The sequence below is a fragment of the Saccoglossus kowalevskii genome, chromosome 21 (assembly GCF_978046115.1).
Source record: "Saccoglossus kowalevskii chromosome 21, keSacKowa6.1, whole genome shotgun sequence".
NCBI classification, from domain to species: domain Eukaryota; kingdom Metazoa; phylum Hemichordata; class Enteropneusta; family Harrimaniidae; genus Saccoglossus; species Saccoglossus kowalevskii.
This window is the reverse complement of record NC_140661.1, coordinates 7,007,951-7,020,915: the sequence shown is the minus strand read 5'-3', so window position 1 is coordinate 7,020,915 and position 12,965 is coordinate 7,007,951.

Below are 12,965 nucleotides of genomic sequence, written 5' to 3'. Positions count from 1 at the left end.
ACGGGGGATACACATTATATTATTTTGTATGATATCTCAACAAGATTTTGTGTCTTTTAAATACATATTATTAATTGTATGAATATCAAGGTGAATGTAGGTAAATGTAAACTTAGCCGGTATACCAACACACCATTCTTAGAGACACAATATAAATGGTGGCCTGAAATAAAAGGGCATTCTACTCTCTTTACAAAGTCTCTAGATTCAGGAATGTTGGCCAGTGATGATATCTGGATTTGGTAACCTTTGTTCCCAATGAAGTGGCGTAGCCGACCCCCAAGAGATTAATATTTCATACTACAACTGTCCGACTTTCTGTCCGTTCGTCCATCAGTCTACCCGCCCATCCGTCCGTTCGTTCGTTCCTCGTCCGTCCTTCAATCTTTCCGTCCATCCATCCATCCATCCATCCATCATCCATCCATTTCTGTTGCAGATTTTGTGACGTGACTGCATTGTGTGATTTGTTTTTGGTTTACTAGACCAGATGATAACATTGTTTAAAAATCGCACGATTGTTACATTAAAGATAAATAAAAATAAAATGCACTCCATCTAAATGATGTTATCAGCATATACTTCGTTGATCTAACTAAAAGTTATAACTAATGAGGGGACTGCACAGTGTTACATTAGTTACACTTAATTTGTGATCGAAAAAATAAAGTTCATTTTTATACAACTGTAGCAACAAGAAGCACAATATAATCCTAATATTTTTTGAGGGAGTCGCTGTATCTAAGGTTATCTATGAGAAGTGGTAGACTCTTCCCATATATCGAAACTTCAATATAAGTTTTACGCGCCGTCTACAATTCTTGACAATGCTAATGAAGTATTATGCTGTTAATATGCCTGGTTTTGGCATGAAAATATGATTGGTTCTAGAATATTCATGTGCAGTGTTGTGGTTGATGCATTAGAGTCAGCTAAAGGCGATGGTGTAGACTTTTCATCTGAAGTGAAGGGTGTCATTGTCGTGGTGTTCCTTTAGCGGTGAGGCTACAAGTATAGGACTTACACCATCTTGAGTGGTGATGGATGGATCGGTAACATTGTATGAGTTTTCTAAGTCTGTGTTGAGCTGTAAGAATGAGCCTGCGCGTACCTTGAGAAATTATTGGTGACTTTTAAAATGTTTTCAACGCTTTATTTTATTGGAAGTTTCAAGTATTTAACAAAAACGTTAAGTCACGTATAAATGTGAATGGACATGAGCTAATTGGAGTTAATTGAACAAAAATTATATGATTACCTTTAACTGTTAAGTACAAAAAGAATAAATTGAGGTATTATAGGCAGTGTCATTTGTTGAGTGGCCTGTGCCATGGAGAGGGTGCGCATACTCATTTTCAGCCAATCAGGCGTGCCGAAACAGCGAGTATTTCCTTGATTTACCCAGAACGCTGTGCGAATCCCTCTTGATTCTGGCTGCTGGCCATTTTCGTTCATGAAATCGTCTGATATCATCAGAAAACGCAGGATTTGTGCAGTTTTGAATAAAACTAAGTTAACGATTATGAACAGTGGTTATTAACGTAACACCTGATCCCCTCTAAAAAATGTTATTTCAAATTTTAAGGTAAGAAATCGAAATTTAAAACCGACAGGGTGTCGATTTACTAGGTGCCATGTTTCACAACTTGTTTATTTATATACGTATAGCGGATGATTTTTGTTTTAATTAGTATTTATTGATTTTCAGCCCCCAAGTGACTGTGAGTACAACTCACCACTCTGCGTTCATGTACAATCGCGCCCTGAACGTACAACTCTCTGTGTATTTTATATAATGAAAATTGCATGCAGTGACTTGTGTAAATATTGTTGATCAACTAAAATATCACCCATGCGATTCCCAGAAAGTACTCTCAAAGCCAAGCAATATACCCCAATTTCAAACCAGACAGCGTCACTCATCTCCTCATCCATCATCAATCCAAACCCAATAGAGAACAGGCCCGCGACCACAATAACATAGTGTGAGAATCCAAAGGCGATATCCTGAAGAAATACATTTGAAAGTGTAGATGTTCCTCAGACTGGTGACAGTATGACAGGTAAATGTAATTAGAAAACACAACAATGAAAGATCATGTTTTTTATTATAGTGAGGGTGAATTGCAACTGTACGTGTATTAGTTTTGTATAGTAACCGGCGATTACAAGGTCGTCAGGCTCCAAAGGACAAACATTAGTTCATCAGCAAGTTCTACAAGTTCAATAAGCTTTTCAATTCGTGCATTACACAAGTTATGCTACGTTCCTGTGAGAATTTGCGAAGTTTTAGAACTTCCTTGGAACTGAGATTATTCACAATGTTTTGCCTCGGTGGAACATTAAAAAACAACCCCACTTACAGTGCGCCCGCAAGCATTCAAATCTTGAAATGCTTATTGAAATGAGTAGCCATTGGGAACTCGAAAGTAAGGAATGTATCAATTGTGCGCTATGAACTGACCAATTACTTACATGCGTGCATTTTTATCCTCATTAATCATTCAAAATCACTATTGAAGACGAACGGGAGTTGCAGTTGCTGGCTGGGGTAGGATCTACAGTGATACATTTCAAATGATAGGAATACATTAGTTAGGTGTGGGCATCAAATTATTGTAAATTTAATCGTTACCGCATTATGTGTGAGTAAATGCGTCGTTCAACAACGTTATTCGTATCAGAGATTTAAAGTCATTCAGTCCTTCAGTCTGGTTCGGTCTGAGGTGAGGTATTAGTATCAGTCTCGCATCAGATACACATCTGCCCCTCAACGAACAGTTGACAACACAGCTTTCAACCATTTTGTTTTTTAGTGCTGCGGACACTTTCAGCCCCGGGCTTCTACGTAAATTTAGCGTAATACCATTATTCACCCTTAGCAGTCCCTGGTCTATACTGGTCTATATGGATATTCTGAACAGCAGCCCTAATAAGTCTATTACAAAAGTGTGGCGAAATGGAAGCACTATTAGCCTTTCGAATCAGAGCTAATCAGAGCATGTCACTCGGACGGCTCGGTCATGAGATTGGTAGGGATATACTCCCTGTTGTGGGGTGTTCTTCAGCCGAGCGAATGCTCAGCTAAAAAAAATCTACAGTAACTCATATGACAAATTACATCAAAGGCAAAAACGAAATAAAGAGGTTCGTGCCTCTAAAGAGATTGTTCTTGTAGGTCGGAGGGGACATCTGGTTCAATTCATAAATTTGCAAGCCATGCATGACATAGTCCCCGTTATTTATCAAATTTAAGATATATAATTTTGTTTATAGTAATATAGTTGGAATATAAACATGTCAGAAGTATGGATTCAGAAGATTATGATGATTTTTTAACATTAAAATGATTGACATCTTGTATCTGATCGTGAAACGAGTACTGATTGAAATATTTTGCTCTGAAACAGCATTAATTCAAACAAAATGGCCACCAGTCGGCCATTTTGAATATTTATAAAATGATGTAAAAAGAATATATAAAATTTGAACATAATCAGTCAGAGCATATCACAGTGCATTCATTTAAACAAAACGGCCGCTAGTCAGCCATTTTAAATCCAATCTGAAAAATAAAATGATGTGCATCCGGAATCCATAATCTTTAATGTATGTACCAAGTTTGAACAACATCCATCCATAAACGCCAAGATCAAGTTCTGGAATGTCAGAAGTGCTGAATTTTTGATGATTTTTTAGCACAAAATGGCTGCCATTTGGCCATTTTGAATCAGACAGTCAAACCAATATATCTACGTCACGATGTATAAATAAAATTTGATCATAATCAGTCAAAGTATGGCAGATATATGGCACTAGAACTGCATTCATTAAAACAAAATGACCGTCAGTCGGCCATTTTAAATTGGATCTGAAAAATAAAATGATGTGCATCAAGGTCCTATATTGTCCAGCGTATGTACCAAGTTTGAACAAATTCCATCCATAAACGCCAAGATCTAGTTCTGGAATGCCAGAAATGCTTTATTTTTGAAGATTGTTCAAGAGAGTCTCAATAACTCGCTCAAAGCACAGTTTTTTGACAGCTGTTTTTTTCAGCTGCGGTTGCCAGGCAGTGAAAATGTCTGAATGTTCGCTCCTGATAATAGAGGGACTGACGCTGACCAAATCACTTTGAGGAGGCCGATAACTAGTAGTAATGACTAGTAACTAGTACCATATCCTGATTGCCCATCACTCTTATTTAAAACCTGATTACAATAAGCCCTATTTCTCTTGGTTACCTGACGTCAGCGCAAATTATCACGTGGTCGATCTATATTTATAAAGTAGGGGTTTCCTTTAGCTCGCGAGTGTTGCTCAATTATAAAACTGTTTTGTTTGTAAGAATTTTATTAACATTTTGTACACTTTTATAAATGGTTACGTGAATGCGTGCAAAATAGAATCAACATGTTCAGTACAGAATATCTGTTTAAAACTCCATACTCCTGTTATATGTTCACCAATATTATCCAGAGGACAGGATGGCTGGATTGTGATTTACTAGCCTGACCAGTATTGTGGGCAACTATGATGGGTATATTTTTAGAATTGCCCATTGATGGCGCTGTATACATAATAAAGCTGGGATATAACAACAATTATTGACCAGGGATGAAGTGGTTGCTAGGTAAACAGAGAACCAAACATTTAAAATTGCGCTAACAGGCTCTATTCTCATTTCCAGAGTTCCTTGCGGCTAGAACACGGAAAGTATATACCTAGAAATAGAACTCTGCCTGGGAGATTGGGTAGAGTCATCTCTAAAAATTGCTCATCACTTTCTTATTCTCGTCTCGTTTCGTTTCTTCTATTACATTAAACCCTGTTTCCCTTGGTTACCTGACGTCAGTGCTTACATTCATAGTCGACCTATATATAAAGCAGAGGTTTAGCTGTCAAATGTTGCACGAATATATTACTATTTTGTTTGTTATTATTTTGCACAAAAATAGCAAGAAATGTTATAACCATCTCAAGTACAAAGGGGCGGACTAAATAGAAATGGCGTTATTGAAATATTACAGAAACGTTTACGAAAATGGAACTTGGAATGTTTTTCAAATTATTTCACTCAGTCGCCTAGGTTACAATATTACATACATGATTTTACAAGCAAAGTACATAGCTTCAATTAACATACGTCACTCCGGTGATTACCGACTGTCCTATGATTGGTGGGTCTGGTAACTGTTGTCAGTATAATACAGATTCGATGGGGCAGTGAAAGCTGGGTTTGGGAGAGGTTTTCGATTGACTGTTTGGAAGTGACGGCGTGCTTTGTTGATGCTGCACTGAGATATGTACATGTAGCGTCATCCATGTCACAACATTGACAACCAACATCTGAACTTGTACTCTATATATATATGTCACACTTTTGGTATTTAATTTATATTCGTGATTGGGTGCACGTAACGTAGGTGATACATTATACGTGATTGAACAATGCAAACCAGATGGCGTGTTGCCACTAGTGCATTGATTGTTGGAACCACCTGGGGTTATTGAATTAATTAACGTATTTAAACTTCACACATGCGTGTGGTCGGGCACTTTTGCCAGAGGTTGTTGGAGAGTACATGCTTGCTGTACGATCGTTGCCGTCAGTTTAGGTCGGCCATATATTATTTTATACAGTTGTATTGATTCGTATTAAATATGGAAAGGTAAGGTAAACACAAACTGTTTGTGTCATTTTCTCCAGTACTTTTTATATGATATCAAAGATAATCAGCAAGGTCGTCTATCCATTAAAAAAGTTAAAATATGCATACACGGACGTAACAATAATTTTTATTTTTATTGTACTTGATAACAGGGGCATTCTGATTGGCTGAACCTTTCTCTATTTCATCTGTGGCGGCCCAACACCACTTTTATATAAGATACTTCAAAGTAATATGTGAAGGTGGTAAGCTGGAACATTATACGTTGAAAAAATGACCAATCGGGTTGAATATAATTATTAGAATGGCGAGAACAAAGAGAATTCGTTTTAGAACATTCTTGTTATGACAACACATTTTTGAAGTAATGTTCTCAATTTAAGACTTTTACTAAGACTTTTTTGTTGTATGCTTTTTATGTTGATTTTCTCCGACTGGTAAACACAAGCTGGTCGTTCTGATTGTCAGACGACGAAACACGAAATGAAAACACGTCGTATTGTACTACTACTCAGTTTCGCAGCCAGTCCATGTAGTCGACACGACAATTATGCAAATTTATGCCCATAAATTTAATATAATATTTAGCATAGGGTCACTCAAAAACATGCCAATGTATGTGTTCTACATCAATATTAGAGTGAAAAAGCTTGTACAAGATTTTCAACTTTGGTAGGGCTTTGCATAAATCGAGAAGTTAGTTCGAAATTTGGGTTTCCAACTTTGGTCGGGAACTACATAAGCGGTTAGTTAAGGAGGTTAGTTAATTGGAATGTTGGGTTGCCAAACATCTCCAAATCTTCTCTTTCATAGTTATATTGCCTTTTGTTTTGTTTTGTTTTCATTGCCCTAAGTACGGCGCTTATTAATAGTTTAACAATTGTTACGAAGACACCCACTGGGTTCAATTGACTGTTTTCAACTCAGAGGCTCACACGCCGGGAGGTTTTACTAAAATAAAATCGGATTAATCGGTATGTGTGCAAATAACCCGTTGAATAACTATGTTATATCACGAATTTGTCAAGTTTCACTATTTTCCATAATCCATTTCATTAGCTGTTGGTGATTTGTCTACAAACCCATATTAATTCCAGCTGTGTATGTTATGCAACTCCTTTTTGCAGATGGAAAAGATAAAGTGCATGTGTAATAACGAGCCACTCGATGCATTCCTTTTTTACTCGACCTTTCCGTTTAGATTTCTATTCTATTCTATTCTATTCTATTCTATTCTATTCTATTCTATTCTATTCTATTCTATTCTATTCTATTCTATTCTATTCTATTCTATTTACACATTATGTACATATATCACTATATGATTATGTAGTTACAAGAGCATGTTATTTTCTACACATGATTAACCATTCCTGAAAACAAGATCACATCATTTTTGAATAATTCATCAGACTGATGGAATGGCCAAACAGCCCGTTCGTCACCGCGCATGCGTCCACCAAAATATTCCTTGGATATGTATGTCGAACGCCAGGCATATATTTGAAGATTGGCAAATATGGTGATGATAGACTACTGTGTATATATATATATATATTAGAATATATACACAGGTCTATATTTATATCCATAAATATATAAATAAAATGCATTAATATGCCAGAGATTTATTACATCATGATAAACGTGGAATGAAAATAAAAACCAAAGAACACCTAGAGTTTAGACAGTGATTTTCCTAATAACAATCTACTGAATAAATATGTTTAAAGATTGCTGCATAGCGTGCAGACTTTGACCTTTGACATGTTCTGGTCTTAACTCACACTCCCCGAAATAATTCAATCTCGAGATGGTTTTCGCAAAATTCCACTTATAAATTTAGGACTTGGTTAATAAGATGTAGTTTATCAAAATAGAATGAAATTACAATCTTGGGGGGGTGTTAACTCCGAAATTTATAATAGTATAACACGTGCTTTCCAGATAATTCTCATATAAAACTGGCAATAAATCTTACTAAGCCTAAATATAGACTCCATAGTCCAAGAGGTGCATTCACCCCCAATTAATCTGTTTGAGTTAGGATATTCCCTTTCCTGAGAATACAAATATTGAATAGTATCTATTAATGTTCCGCATAATATTAAGCACAACAAGTTCCCCACATACAACTCAACAGCACAGAAGACATACCGGGATGACATTCCTAAGAAGAAGAAAAATATACGTATGTATAAATGAAATACAACTTACAATTGTATACAGTCTTGTTCTCCATCCCAACTGTTTGGTTGAAAAATCGCGAAGTTACTGTATATAATTGTCGAATCATCTCTGGCGTAAGTGAATATATCTTCATGGTTTAAATCGGTAATGCCAATCCAATATGTTTCTAGCGATAGATGGTAATTAAGTAAGGCAAATAAAATGACAGAAATATACATTTTATACAAAATCTGTTAATTAATTTATTTATAATCATTTATATTCATTTATAAGTTTAAATTGATTTACCTGACGCACACAAACTCTCCATTTTGACATTTTCCGCCGGAGTGTGGGGTTCCGCCAGAAAGCCACCCATCTTTTCACATTCTTGTTTTGCCTCAAGCCATGTAAATTCACCATATACAATTTCATATGATGGAACTAATTAAAAATGTATATTTATTAATTAAAAGGAGATTAAAGAACATTTACTACTTTTATATGTTGTCACATTGGTCTTGCAATGGCATAACATACATTAAATAAGATATAATGAAATATATTAAATATTACGTATTTTCATGTTTGTTGTTTTGTCAACATTTCATAAACACCAATACTTATTTCTGTACAGTTCTTGAAAATGTATCAAATGTATACGTATAATAGGTCGGTCTAAATAACCCCTATTCAATTATACACAAATCAATTGAATTGTCTCGTGGATTACAATCCAAAATGTATGTACTTGAATTAAATCATCAAACATATCGTGCATATTTCTCATAAATCACGCAAATAATATAATGGTTGATTTAATAACTATTAACACAAATATTATATATATTTGTACTTACGTGACTTCTCATTCTGTAAAAAAAAACACAAAAAAATAGGTCAGATAAATTTCCGTAGAGAGAATTTCTTTGTATGTTAGTATTGTAACTTATGACGAAAATATACATACCCTATTACAAAATTATAATTTTATCGGAGTCGAACCTTTGCTAATCACACTAACTAACGCTTGTGCGTTTATATGGTTGGGCGGAAGGAAAGCCGCGTTCGTTCTATTCCGTTTTGAGCCGAACGAATCAGCTTCTCCAAATGCTTGGGACAGAGGCGAGAGGTTGGAGACCAGATCTCGCCCCTCAATATAAAATTACGTGCCACCTCCTCTGTGGGATCAAGTTCGGAGACAACACCTCCTAGGTAATGATGTCATCCGATGACCTTAGAAATTCTTGTAATATTTTGGCAAGACAAAGACGAACAACACTTATGTTCGCGATGGGGGTACTGAATTCGATCATTTACGGTTTCTGCACATTTATCGATATCGACTCATGAGATACTACGGTTTGAACTCTGAATCGAGATATGCCAATACCACGCCTGGCATTTGATGGATTGGACAGAAATATGTGGTGTATGGCAACAGTGGTGGATCCAGCAAAATGTATTGGGGGCAGGCTTCGCTTAACATTACGGAGCTAGACTTGCAAGTCTAATACGGAGCGAAAATCGCAGAGAAGCTATGCGTACTCCAGATGATATGAATCGTCATGCGTTTGGGGGGCCATGCCCCCCCTGGATCCGCCACTGTATGGCAACAACAATTGCCGTGGTACATATACAATCTGCCTGGAAAAATCGTTCGGCAATCTAATGACATGCTGGTAGCTATTGACATCCATCTTGACGACAGAATGGAACATACACAACAGCTGAAATTACTCTCTAGAGAACGCCGGAGCTCAGGTCCAAGTTACTAGTATTACTAATAGCCAATTTCCAGTCTTTATAGCATCTCATGTATTTATTTTAATCGTACAATTTGCAGAGTTGACGATAAACAACAAAACCCACATGTTCACTAGATGCTAATACATATTCATGTGAATAGATTAGGATTCAGTTACAAAAGCCAATAACATTAGAACTCCAATACATCATTGCAAACAACTTCGTCTATGCACGATGAACATGTACATGGTATTGGAGCGCCAGGCTTAGGCTGCTTCAGAGAAAGCCGACTTTGACACAAGTGACTAAAGTTGATCAAAATTCTCCTTTTGTTATACATGGCAATGTTTCGGAACTATTTCAACTAGAACCACAGTTAGCACAAAAAGCACATATCACCTTGTAGTACATTTTGCATGACAGTTAGTAACGTAAAATGGAAAGATATGTGAGGAACCTACTAAAAATACATTACTAGTAAGTAAGTAAACTTACCCATTGTGACGCTGTTAGTGTAAAACTGATAGCCGCAAGGATGACTAGTAAATGTAACATCGTTGCCGTCTTCGGTGTAATACTCTTCATGTAGAGCCTTGAGTGAAGTGATCGTTCTACTGATATATATGATTAGCTCGTTTGATTGTAAAAGCTGTTTTAGCTGGCATGTTTTCCCCTCCAATTTCTCTATTTGAAAGCGTTTCGATTGGTCCAGGTGAAATCAACCCACAAACATAAATTCATCCACGCATGCTCAGTTTCATTCTTCACGTGACGAATGTTAACGACACAGTTTCTGGCATTCAGCAAAAACTAGTATGAATACGTTCACTACAAAGTAAACCACCTATCACGCTAATAAATGAAACACATCAGTTTTAATATTTGTGCTGAGGGGCCTGCTAATAATATGTATATGCCATAATGCGAACAGATTTCGTTTTCATCATGTATTCATAATGAGAGTCGAGATGATTTCTAAATTGTAATTATCATATCGTGTTATTCAACTATGTGCATTGCTTGTTTTAATGTGACTCGTTCGCGGCCTGGTACGCACTTTTGTGTAATCAGTATCGAGAATTACAGTACTCACTGAATAGTTGCATCGAGACTTTCAGAGAACCAGCAAATTTACTCTCCGTTCTTGTAGAACTATTTTTAATATTTATTTCCGGCGACTAAGTATATTAAATTACCTTGCTGCGCGGGTCTTACAAAATGTAATGAAAAACAAAAATTACAGAAAAGTACCAACCTGTTCAATTTACTAATATTATAATATTTGTTGATGTATTATTAAGCTGGTGATAATAGAAAGTCACATCATTTACGTGACGACTGCAGAACCAAGTTGACTAGTGTATATAATTATCATATTGAAATGGTGTCGCCCCAGTCACTTTCAAATGTTCTTCATGTTCTTTCCCAATTCGCGGGTTAAGTGTATGATGCTCTCGCTTATTGAGGAAAGCATGATGAAAGCCGCTGGTGAAACATTGGCAGTTAATTTACTAATTTGCTTTAATGTTGTGTATCCAAGTTTTTAAATTTGTAGCCTGAAATAAATGTGATTTTATAGGCGAAAATATTATCACTAACATCTTGTTTAGATACTCTCGGTCGAGAATATCGACCAAATCACTGCCGTTCTTCAAGGATTTATCTCTCTGTACCACACACGTGCTTTACATGCACTGAACACAGTATATACAAACTCAACCAACATAGTATAGTGCAGTTGATGGCAGTCTGGTTTAAGCAGCCATGTGACTATTTTTAATTCAAGTGTATTCGGGTACATATAGAGAACAATTTCTTAAAAGTACCATGGGTTGTCAACTTGTACGGCAATTTGTGGCAACACTGAAATAGACTTGCTTCAAGTCTTCATACCCACAATTCTGAGGCTCAGACACTAATTATTCCTTAGCTGCATGGATGTATTCAGTAAGGTGAAAGCACAATTACAATGACGTCATTGCTCCACTGTATTATAATAAGACTGCATAGGATAAATGTGTATGTCGTAACATCTTCAAACCTCAGATTCGATTCACCTAGCTACATAGATGTGTAATCAGAGACAGAGGCAGGGTGTTCATTTAGAAGGGGTGCACATTTACAATGACGTCATTGCCGCATTGCATTGTGGTAGATACGTACCTGCCATAGGATTTCCCCACTCCAAGGCTCGGGCCTTCCGCTACCTGCATAAGTGTGTAACCAGCGGGAGATTACGATGTTCAGCTTAGAGGGTTATACATTTAAATTGACGTCATTTCCGCATGTCATTGTGGTATGTATATGTATTGCCACCTCCCTGATATATGTGTGTAATACTGCAATAGATTAATTTTAAATCTATAAACCCGAAATTCTATTCAATGATGTCAAATGATCTTTTTTACCAGAAACCATGCTTTAAACCAATATGTGTACAACACTAAAATAGACGTAATTCCAAATAATACAACCTAAAGCTTAATATTACCATTCATAACAAATATTAATCTAATCCTGCAATCAATCAAGTAGTTTATGGTCGGGCATATGTGATTATATGCCGCTAAATGACATGGATTAATACAAATATTAATCTAATCCTGCAATCAATCAAGTAGTTTATGGTCGGGCATATGTGATTATATGCCGCTAAATGACATGGATTAATACAAATATTATCTTTTCAGGAGAAACTGACACTGATTTATTGACTTGTGAGTCACATGATTTAGTTTTATATTTTTAGTGTTTATTATTCAACGCGTTACAATCTCTAAGTCGTGACTTTTATGTGATAATTCACAACTGTATTCTACACGGTAAATAGGATAGTATATGTGCTGTATAATTCGACATATTAAACCCTCGGATATGTCCCATTTTTGTTGTTATCTGTAAGTATTATTTTCAGTCGTAATTAGTATTTCGCGACGCGCACACACAACTCAAATTATTTATCAAAACAAGATCGTCATTCATTTAAAAGAAATCGAATTGAACTTCTATAACCTTAAACATGCCATGAACCCAATCCGAAAATACAGCCACAGAAAGAATTTCATTAACAATCCACGATCTCAAACCAATGCTACCGAAGCACACTGAAAAACTAACATGCGGATAACATGCGGGGGTTGGTTGGACACCATGCATACACACGCTTGCACGTCATGGAGTAATGTTTAAGAATTAGACTTTTGTGTAGTAGTTGATCAGCTGTGCTGCAGGTTTGCCATATATTAAAGAAAATATGATAACTGAAAATGTTTTAATCTTTGACAGAGTTGTTCGTTCTACAAACACGGCATCTTACAACATTCACCTGATCTGATAGACCAGATCAGGGGGCCTTTACCCCAATGTTACTCGAAG